This window comes from Taurulus bubalis (assembly GCF_910589615.1).
Source record: "Taurulus bubalis genome assembly, chromosome: 14".
NCBI classification, from domain to species: domain Eukaryota; kingdom Metazoa; phylum Chordata; class Actinopteri; order Perciformes; family Cottidae; genus Taurulus; species Taurulus bubalis.
In genome coordinates, this window is record NC_136602.1 from 22183721 (window position 1) to 22194581 (window position 10861).

Sequence of the window (10861 nt, forward strand, 5' to 3'; positions counted from 1 at the left end):
ACAGGAGAACGCAGGACGGTCTTTCTGCAATTGGAACAGCAGCTGACTCGATGACGTCACCACCTCAGCTGTTGTTGTCATGGTTACTCTGATTCTTCACTGTAAAGTATTTTTACAGTCAAACAAAATATGACAACCCTGCTTTTTTTGTACTGGTTTCACAGATACACATATCATTGTATATATATTGTGTTTATAAATATGTATTTTATATAAATACTTATATTGATACACATATAACTGTAGATATAATATGTTTATAAATGTGTTTTTATATATATATATATATATATATATATATATATATATATATATATATATATATATATATATATATATATACTTATATAGATACACATATAATTGTATATATTATATGTTTATAAATATGTATTATACATATACTTATATATATATATATATAAATATATATATATATATATATATATATATATATATATATACACACACACATATAATTGCAAACAATTCGGTCAAAAGTATTAAGTTTAAAGTACAAGTTAAATTAAAATCTTAAGTTAAAAACCTTAACCTTTCCCTCAGTCAAACTGATTTAATGTGACTGTGAATAAATAATAATGATTGCTTGTTAAATCCTCGAAACTGAATTATAACTCATGTTTAATCGATACGGATACGTATCTTTTTAAGTCGGCCGATTCTTGAGAAAGCGACCACAGATTTGATGCTTAAACAACTAACTTCTCGCCTGAAAACATCCTAAAATTAAATTGTGTGACTCAGCAATGGTAGTATTCATAGAATGTCAACTTTCAGTTATGAGTTTTCTCATCCGCCATTGTTCCCCGTTTGCTGGTCCGAAATGCATTCTGGGATATTGGCTCTCTCAAGTACGCTCAAGTCTGCTCTGATCCCTCCCCGGTAAAATGGGCGGATCAAGTCACATCTGGGCATTTTCACCGTTCTTGGCGAGAAGCGGACTTTTGAATTGGAACAGTACTTGGGCCGCGACTGATGACGTTTCACGAGTCCACGAGAACACAAGTACAGAGAAGAACGCTGATTGAGAAACGGCCTCAGTTCATGAAGAGACTCCAGTTCATGGAGAGACTCAGTTCAGGAAGAGACTCCAGTTCATGGAGAGACTCAGTTCAGGAAGAGACTCCAGTTCATGAAGAGACTCCAATTCATGGAGAAGACGATCGCCCAGGGACAGGATTACAGTTCAAAACAGTAACCATAAAGTCAGTTATGGACATTTTATCTTTTGAAATTGTATTGAAATTTTTTTCAGTTAAAATATTTTTTATACTTTTCCCCCTTTATTGCATTGCTTCCTGTGTTTGAATTTGACTGTTTACTGTAAAACAAGTTTAAATTGTCATAGTAGCTTGAAGAAAGACGAACATTTAAAATGTTGTATGTTCATTTTTTTTTTTTTACAATCTAAAAACAAAATGTTAAATTTGTATTTAAAATGTTGAAAGTATTCACATAAATGACTTTTGTTGAAAAAAACTGCGTCTTCATTTTACAGTATGTAATTATTTTACAGTATTCATTTACAGTATTAAAATGAATACAGTGATGCATGTTACAGTAGTCTAGGATTTACTGTACTGTTACTGTTACTGTGCAACATCGGCCAATGCACATCTTTTTTTTTCTTTTTTTCTTTCTTGTGATTCTGTCATTCTGTCTAGTCTAGTCCGGTCTAGTCCGGTAATGACGGTACTGGGATTATTACTGTAAAAATTACTACAAACAGGTACTGTGATTCATTTTACAGTAAGCATACTGTAGAACATACTACAGCTACTTACTTGCTAATTGCTGCCAGCTAGTTACTGCAAATTCTACAGTCATCTTGTTACAGTGTAAAAAAGAAAATATCAGTATTAAACTACAAAACCCATTGAAGAACTCCACAATATGTGTGTCCCACCATAAAATGTGTGACAATATTTCACAATATCCAAAGAATACGGCTGTTGTTGTTTCATTTGTTCTTTTTTTGTTGTTGTCTGTCATTTCATTATCATCAGAATCACTTGTGCACTGTTAAACTATGCACAACCACACACACACACACACACACACACACACACACACACACACACACACACACACACACACACACACCGAATGGCTTCACTCAGGAGGCCTCCCCTGCCTCAGGGCACTGATTGGCTGGATTGGCTTCAGGTGTGCAAGTGCAGCAGCTGGGAGAAAAGAGAGAAAGGAGCTTCCTTCAGACCGCAGCAGAAGACTCAAGCTGCTTGTTCCATGTTGACGGCAGTCTGAACTCACCGCCGTGGAAATGGCTCGCAGGTAAAGTTCCTCCACACGGCCTTTTGGGCCTGCAGTCCTCCTTAGAGCCTTTTGGGCCTGCAGTCCTCCTTAAGGCCAGAGACATTGCAGGGCAAACCTTGCACTTCATGCACTGGTCATTTTGAGGCTGTTGGTATTTTGCTTCCATAACACAAGAAACATCTAAAATACATTTAAGTAATCCACCAAAAAGATTATGCCTTATTTGAAGTTTTAAATGTTTACATTTAAAACTTGTAACCTAATCAATGGAGGAAGTTTAATCTTTTAGTTCAGTTGTTAACCACTTTGGTCGTGTCTTCATAATGTATGGACTTTAATCATTATTTTTAAGCTATTTCTCAGAATGAGTTTTCTTTCCCTTGAGCAGTCATGTCCTCTTCAGCAAACTTCCCCGTTTGATTCCTCTCTTTATTCTGAAGGTTGTCCCTGAGGGGTTTGTGCAGATATCATTCATAACCGGATCTATAGACTATTGTATTCCTAAAAACATGGCAAACATTGTTTTATTGTTATATGGCTGTTGACAGTATTTTCTGATTTATGGATTGATTTTTAAAAAGGAAAGGTAAGTACAAACCTTTACTCTAACATGTCAACGGAATAAAACAATGACTTTTGATTCTGGCTTTATCAATGTTCAGATTTATGTTGTGGCAATGTTGTCTAAATAAGCCCATTTAATAAGATAATGCTTCATTTGCATATTCAAACATACAATTTCAGAAAACTTGTAATGCAAAAGAATATTGTAGTGATTCAAGTAATCACCTGGGAAATGTCCACAGTAAAATCTTTGTGTTAGCATGTTTACACTACCTGCTTTGAGTTATTTAAGATAAGATGGGTATAACTCTACCCACTAGGTGGAATGTGAACACGTAACAAGCAATTTACCAAACAAATTAGTACATGTATGTGATTGTGATTGTCTTTGTTTCTTCACATTGATGCCTGCTAACTCGAAGAACCACTTGTGCCAAAGTGTTGCGCTTCATGCGAAGCCTGACCCGAAAGAAGCCTCTGAAGCCCGAGGGCGAGGTGTCCAACTTCAGCCGATGCTTGACCACCTTGGATCTGGTGGGCCTGGGCGTGGGCAGCACGCTGGGCGCCGGCGTCTACGTGCTGGCGGGCGAGGTAGCCCAGGAGGTGGCCGGCCCCAGCATCATCCTCTCCTTCCTGCTGGTGGCGGTGGCTTCCGTCTTCGCTGGGTTGTGTTACTCTGAGTTTGGAGCCCGGGTCCCCAAGACGGGCTCGGCTTACCTCTATAGCTATGTGACTGTGGGGGAGGTGTGGGCGTTTGTGGCGGGCTGGAACCTGCTGCTGTCCTACGTCATCGGTAAGTCAAAGTGCACAATGAAGGACGTGTTGGAGAGGATGCTGCAAAATGAAGAAGTTGCACTGAACCATTAGGCTCGTTCGAGATGAGCCAGTTCTGCGCAGAATCGATCTGCGCGCAATGCATGCCGGATTGATTGCAGATGTGTCTTAAAACCTCTCTCTCCTGACCGCCAGGACTTTGCCAGGACCGATTTTGGTTGTATAGAAGTCTATCCTTCATGTGTTAAAGCTGCATTCTCTCTCCTGACAACCAGGGGGCGACACCTCTGGTTGTATAGAAGTATATGCTTCATGTGTTAAAGCTGCATTATTTCTCCTGACCACCAGGGGGAGACTCCTCTGGTTGTATAGAAGTCTATATAAATGACTCTACTTCTCTTGATTTATTCCCTCAGTAAACATGAGTTTGTCTCAATCTTTTTCAATACAGCATGATGTTCATTTAGTAAATTATGGTCATTTAGGGTCAAACAGACCATAAAGCAGGGGACACTTTAGGGCGGGACTACAAGGTGATTGACAGGTTGCTGCCGCTACCAGAGACGTGTACAACGTTTAAACATCCAAGTCTTCATTGTGACTGGGAGACTTTTCTGAAAGCACCTAATTATGATAATGATTAGCACCTAATATCAAAGTTCCATTATAACCAGAACAGGCAGTGTTACGATAAACAAACAAAATGTATAAATCTGATTGTGTCGTTGCGACTTTGTTCTTCTCAGGAACATCCAGTGTGGCCAAAGCCTGGACCGGGACCTTTGACGACCTGATAGACGACATCATTGCTCAAACTCTGGAAAGGCATACCCCGATGGACTCCACGGCTTTGGCTACATACCCAGACTTCTTTGCTGCGGGGCTAATTATGTTGCCTGCTGGTAATATCTGTAATTTCATGTGAAAGATGCAAAATGTTCTGCTCGCTGAAACACACTGACCTTTCTCTTGTAATTTCAGGGGTTCTTGTGTATGGCGTGAAGGAGTCAACGGTCATCAACACAGTTTTTACTGCGGTGAATGTAATGGTGTTGGTTTTATCATCATCGCTGGCTTTATTAAAGGAGACCTCAACAACTGGCGCATCAGTCAGGAGACTATCCTGAATGCAACTCTTCTCATGGAGGAAGAGTTTTCCTTTTTTATGCTAATTTGGGTTTTAAATCATTCCGTTTATTTTTTGGTCTAATTTTTTAATGTACAAAATACATTTTTAGAACTGTAAACAATGCGTCTTTGGTTATTCACTGCGGCTAATACTTCCATTGGATATGTCCCTTGTGAATAAACGTCCATGAGTTCTCCTTTATAATAACTGAAGAGTGACGCTCAGAATCATCAGGTTTTTTATTATCATGGTTCCAAAACAAAGAAGACGAGGAATAATGGGAGTGAAAAACTCCATTAATATGAACTTTTTGTTTCATATAAGGAAGGCTCAAAACGCCTCCATCAACATGGTTATTATATTCGGTGATATACTCCTCTATCCATTTTTTTTTTTTTTTTAAATAGTTAAATGTCCACTACTTAAATACTTATTTCTTAACTTAAAATGACTACCTTTGACAAGAGTTGCAGAATGCTGTGGATTCTATGAATTAACCAGGAAGGTGATTTTGGAAAGGAAGAGTAATTTGAGTAAAATAAAGAGTAAAATGCTTTGAAGGGCATAAACATTGAACTTCATTTCTTAAACCCCCCCACATTATTTCTATTATTCATATTTGTTCTTGGGTTAGAATGATATCTACACACACACTCTTAACAAGTACGGCCCATATTTTTTTCTTTTTGAAATTCTACTATATAAAAAATGCATTCATATTTTTGTATCATTTAATTATTTCCACGTTTAACAAAGCGTTAGTCTTTTTTGAAAACGCCACAATAACAGGTCACATTAATTATGTTAGTCGGTAACCATGCCATCTGATAATTAGTGATGGATCATGCTATGCTACTTCATTTTTTTTATTTTAGCTGCTGCCTTGTTTATGGTGAACAAAGAAATGTCATGAGATGCATTAAACTAAATAATTGATAAATGTATTTCTTTACAGGAACTTTACGACACAAAATGAAACCGTTGACTTTGGCGATGGCGGCTTCTTCCCCTTTGGCTTTGAAGGCACGTTGGAAGGCGCAGCGACCTATTTCTATGCTTTTGTGGGATTTGACTGCATCGCTACATCGGGTACCATTTAAAGAGTAGAGCACATTTTGTTAAATTGACTTCAACAGTAGCGGGAGCAGTACCTCGGCTAATGGAAGGGCTCTTTCTAGGGGAGGAGGTGCAGAACCCGCAGAAAGCCATCCCTCTTGGGATCGTGACGTCCCTGCTCATCTGCTTCTTGGCCTACTTCGGCGTGTCGGCTGCTCTCACTCTTATGATGCCATACTACCTGCTTGACGGCCACAGCCCTCTACCTGTGGCCTTTGAATATGTTGGCTGGGAGCCCGCCAAGTACGTTGTGGCTGTGGGATCCCTCTGTGCTCTCTCAACAAGGTACTGGTCTGTAGTCCTGTATCATACGTGAGGCATCCGTTTTTCTTTCCAATGTTGCCTTTTGTGATGTTACCGCCAGCCTAAAATGACCTAGCCATTGATGGGATGCAGAATTACTACTTGCATGGTAGAAAAGTGAAAATAATTTCTAAAATGAAATATTTGGTCTACTAGTGCATATGGAATTGAATGTCTAACCTGGTTGGTGTTGGCGAGCTCTCCTTTGGCTCGCAGTGAAACGTCAGTGTCGTGTTTCCAGTCTCCTTGGAGTGATGTTTCCAATGCCCCGGGTGCTCTTTGCCATGGCGAGAGACGGGCTGCTCTTCAAGCCCCTTTGTTACCTGAGCTCCAGGCAAAGCCCCATCATTGCCACGTTGTCTTCAGGAGCAGTGGCCGGTATTCCAGTTGCAATCATACTGTGATGTTAGTGTGCACACTAAGTTTTAGCAAAGAGTGAGGCTATACAAGTGCATTAACCATGCCCAGCTACTGGATAAAGTAATTCCCATTGGACATTAAAAAGCATGATGTTCATTTAGTAAATTATGGTCCATTAAGAGTCAAACGGACCATAAAGCAGGGGATGCTTTAGGGCAGGGATGCACAGTGATTGGCAGGTCTCCACCAGAGACGTCTACATCACTCTGTCACATTCCAAATATGGTCACTTCCGTTAATCCGTTGCAAACAACAGGGCAACGACTGTAATCCAAGATGGCGACAGCAAAATCGCCAAACTCTCACACCCCCGGTGTTATCCAATCGTCGTGCATTACTACAAACTGTTGATTGGTCAGTAACATGTATTTGGTTCTCTTTGCAGCTGTCATGGTCCTGTTATTTGACTTAAAGGCACTGGTTGACATGAGTTCCATTGGGACCGTCTTTGCCTATACCCTTGTTTCAGTGTGTATTCTTGTATTAAGGTAAGTACACTTTGAGTTATTAGATTTAAACTTAATCTGTTTGATAAATCCTTTTTCTTTGATTGGACCATTTAAAAGTAGTAGGGCTTAAAGTTTAGTGCGAGACAACGCTACAGAGGACTGTACACCTCACCTGTTTAAATTTAACAAGGAGAAAAGGCAGGGATTGGATTTAAAATACTCTCCTGTTTTTGTTTGGGGGTGGGGGCTTGCATATAACAAGAGTTACATTAACAATTAACACAGGGACACCAGCTTGAAAGTAAGTAAAAAACACTAGTTTTAGATAATTTTCCACTGAAAGGAGGAAGTTGTTGGTAGAACAACTTTAGCATGTTGCTTTGTCTTTTTCCCTCCCAGGTACAAGGAAGACCCTGGTGCTGTTCGTAGGCCGGAACCATTTAGTGTGATGGGTCTGTTGAGCCCTCCATCTCGACCCACCCACCGCACTTCTAAAAATGTCAATGTAGTAACCATCATTATTTGTAAGTAGCCTCTCATTGTTCAGCTGAGCATTCTTTTCTCAGCCAGGTCTTACTCCCAAGGGGGACGAATACCGACTTGTGGATAATGACCCTCGGCATCTTGATATCGGTGCACAAGGCGTCCGTACGCGAGGCCCTGGGCGTTCAGCTAACGATGTAAAACAATCTGTCATTATTAGATGCTCACAGCAACTGACGTAGTATAAAGGTGGATGGGTCAAACAAACACAGGACTTTAACTCTGGGGACCAGTGTTCGTGTCCCGAGTGAAACCAAAAGTAATTTCTATTGATGTCCCATGATGTTCTGTCACGTGACTGAACAACTTATGTTAAGTCTAACTTGTGTTTACTTATCCCAACCCTAATAACGAAGTGGTTTTGTTGTCTAAACCCAGCGGCAACTGTTTCACAACAATAATCCCACGCCAACTTTCAGGGTTAAGATAATACGTGAACGCCTGCCCCCACAACATTATAGCCTCTGCCTGAGCAAAATATGACGTAGAAATTATATCTCATTGCGTAGCTTATTGTGGAGGTTTCTGCACACACTTGAAGCCAACTATAGTTCATTTTTTCTATTTAAGTGGTTTGCCAACAGTGACTTTTCTGGGTTACTGAAACGGCAAGAGGTTTTCCCTCTGACGGCTGTGACTCCTCCTCAGTGTTCCTGGTGGTCGCTCTAATCGTACTGCTGTCCGAGGCCCTGCAGTCCCTCTGCAGACGGGAGTTGTGGAGCACGCTGCTCGTCTCGGTCCTTTTGCTGACGCTGGTCCTCGCCGTGGTTATCATCTGGAGACAGCCACAGAACACAACCAAAGCAGCTTTCATGGTAAACCCAAAGGGGAGGTGTTTGTGGTGGGCAGGATGTTGTTTGAGGATTTGTGAAGGGCTTTGTAGGTGACGAGGAGGATCTTGAACTGGATTCTGTGCTGTATCACCATGCAGCACAGAATCCAGTTCAAGATCCTTCGGTGGAGGACCCAGTGGCGGCTTTGGAGGACTGGGGTGATGTGGTCTCTGGTGGGAGGGCACCGACGTGTGTTTATGTCCAGTCTACTCCATAACTTAACTCTTAAAGCCATAGTATACCCCCAGTCCAGACTATACCCGGAGTATTTGTATTTTTACTTGTATTTCTTTAACGAGAAAAACAGAGCAAATATTAGACTTCCACAAAGATTACTACGTTCTGAAACTTCAACTTCTAAGACTAGCAAGTCCTTGCTACAATATATGTTTAAAGTTAAACACTGATAACAACATTAAAACATCCACAAAGATTACTACCACACTTCTCAGTGTTGCTCATTAAAATGAAGCTACGGTCACTGGTAGCGTTGCACTGATCCGCAGAGCAATACACAAGTTGGGATATTTTTCTGCATGTTGCCATGCTCTTTGATGACCAGTTGCCGTGCTCTTTGATGACCAGTAAGGTACATTTTCTAACTTCTTTGCCAGCTTATTTAGTTAAGCATTTTGCTGTATTTGGACAGCCTGACATACTTTTTCATTCATTTGAATCAGATCTGATTAAAATGTCTAGCTCGCTACACCAATGCTAACGCTGTTGTTGTTAGTCAAATTTAAACTTCATGACAATGAAAATGACCCCAAAAATAGCCTGACCGTTTTGACTGAATGACAATAACGAACGTCACGCCCCTTCACTGGCTAGCTATTGTTAGCTAACTATCAAAATTACCTGACATTAGATTCAAGATATTTGTATTGTCATATGCACAAATTACAGTTACTCTGTACAATGAAAAGCTTATTTTGCTGGGTCCTCCTAACACACAGAATTACAATAAACTTCAGGTACAAAATAACTATAGATCAGAATCAGCTTTAATGGCCATGTAAGTTTGCACATACATGGCGTTTGGGTTCACTTTGCTCTTTGTACTTGTATGCAGTAAACAAAATAAATATAAAAAAATACATTAAAGACAGTCAAAGTGCAGATGGAAGAGTCTGATTAATTGTTCATCAGAGTGACGGCCAGTGGAAAGAAGGCACACAATATGATAACAGTATTTCAAAATCGGTGTATAAAGTGCACTATGCATTAATACAAATATACACCCTGGGGTATACTTTGGCCTGGAGGGTATAGTATGGCCTGGGCTATTTTACACCCCGGGTATACTCTGGACGGGGGTTAATTTGGCCTGTTACACCTGTACCACGTTACCGTGCCGCGGCCCGGTGGTTGGGGACCGCTGCCGTACAGGATGCTGCTGCACTAGTCCAGTCGAGAGGTGATGAAGGTGAGGATGAGTGTTTCTGCAGCAAAGAAGAAAAGCGGGGCGTAGACGGGCAATGTTTTAGATAAAAGAAGGCGTTTTTTGTGATTTGCTTGACGTGGCATTCAAAGGAGAGGGTTGGATCAAAGATGAGGTTACAGATGTGTGGAGGTAGGAACAGTACCTCATGCAACCCCCCTCTAAACATCCCAACTATACTTTTCATCATAATTTCATGTTTTTACAGGTGCCCGGTCTACCCATAATTCCAGTTTTAAGCAGCTTCATGAATACCTACCTGATGGTTCAGCTGGGAGAAGAAACCTGGATCAGCTATGCTGTCTGGATGGCATTAGTTAGGCATGGCTTCAAGTCTCTTAAATAACCAACTATGTGGAATGTGTTTGTATTCTTTCTGGTTTTCTGCATCATTTGTAGATGGAGGGATCTAAATACACAAAGGTGTCATTTTTCCAAACTGACTGTAGAAAGCCTCGACTCTTTCCTTAGGCATGATCATCTACTTTGGCTACGGGGTTCGTAATAGCGTCCAAAAGCAAAGGCTGCGGGACGCTCGCATGCGGCTCAATGCGGCTCAATGCTGTAAACCCCGACGTCGCGGCTTGATGTCCACAAGCTGGTCACAGAATACGGTCAAGGCCATCCAGGAATAACCTTGACACCCATTTTAGTATTTTATTCAGGATTCAGCGAGTTGGATCGACCTGTTCTTTTGATGCATGTTTTTATGCAATTACTTTGTTAAAAGTATTATCAATTGTAATATAAATGTTGTCATATTATCCATTGTGGCTCATCTGTCATTCAAGACTGTGAAATCTTGGATATTTTTTTGTTTGTCTGTATTTGACACCGACGACTTCAAAAAATAATTATTGATCTATGTTGTGGAAGTCATTTAAATCAGTTAAAAAAAATATTGTTAGTAAATTTGTACAAAAATAAATTTTACTGAAGTGGATAAAGAATTGGCTTTTTTTCCATGAGTAATTCAACCTGCATTCATTTTCAT

At 40.3% G+C, this 10861-nt stretch overlaps 1 pseudogene across 1 annotated transcript; it reads left to right on the forward strand.

The window, feature by feature from the left end:
* Positions 1–2302: 2302 nt before the first annotated feature.
* On the forward strand, positions 2303–10502 carry LOC306746830 (cationic amino acid transporter 2-like; annotated as a pseudogene). The gene is made up of 12 exons: positions 2303–2313; positions 3282–3652; positions 4380–4535; positions 4615–4785; positions 5718–5851; positions 5941–6163; positions 6423–6559; positions 6987–7089; positions 7450–7574; positions 8242–8408; positions 10076–10183; positions 10338–10502. The product of its transcript is annotated as a cationic amino acid transporter 2-like (transcript).
* The last annotated feature ends 359 nt before the right edge of the window (positions 10503–10861 follow it).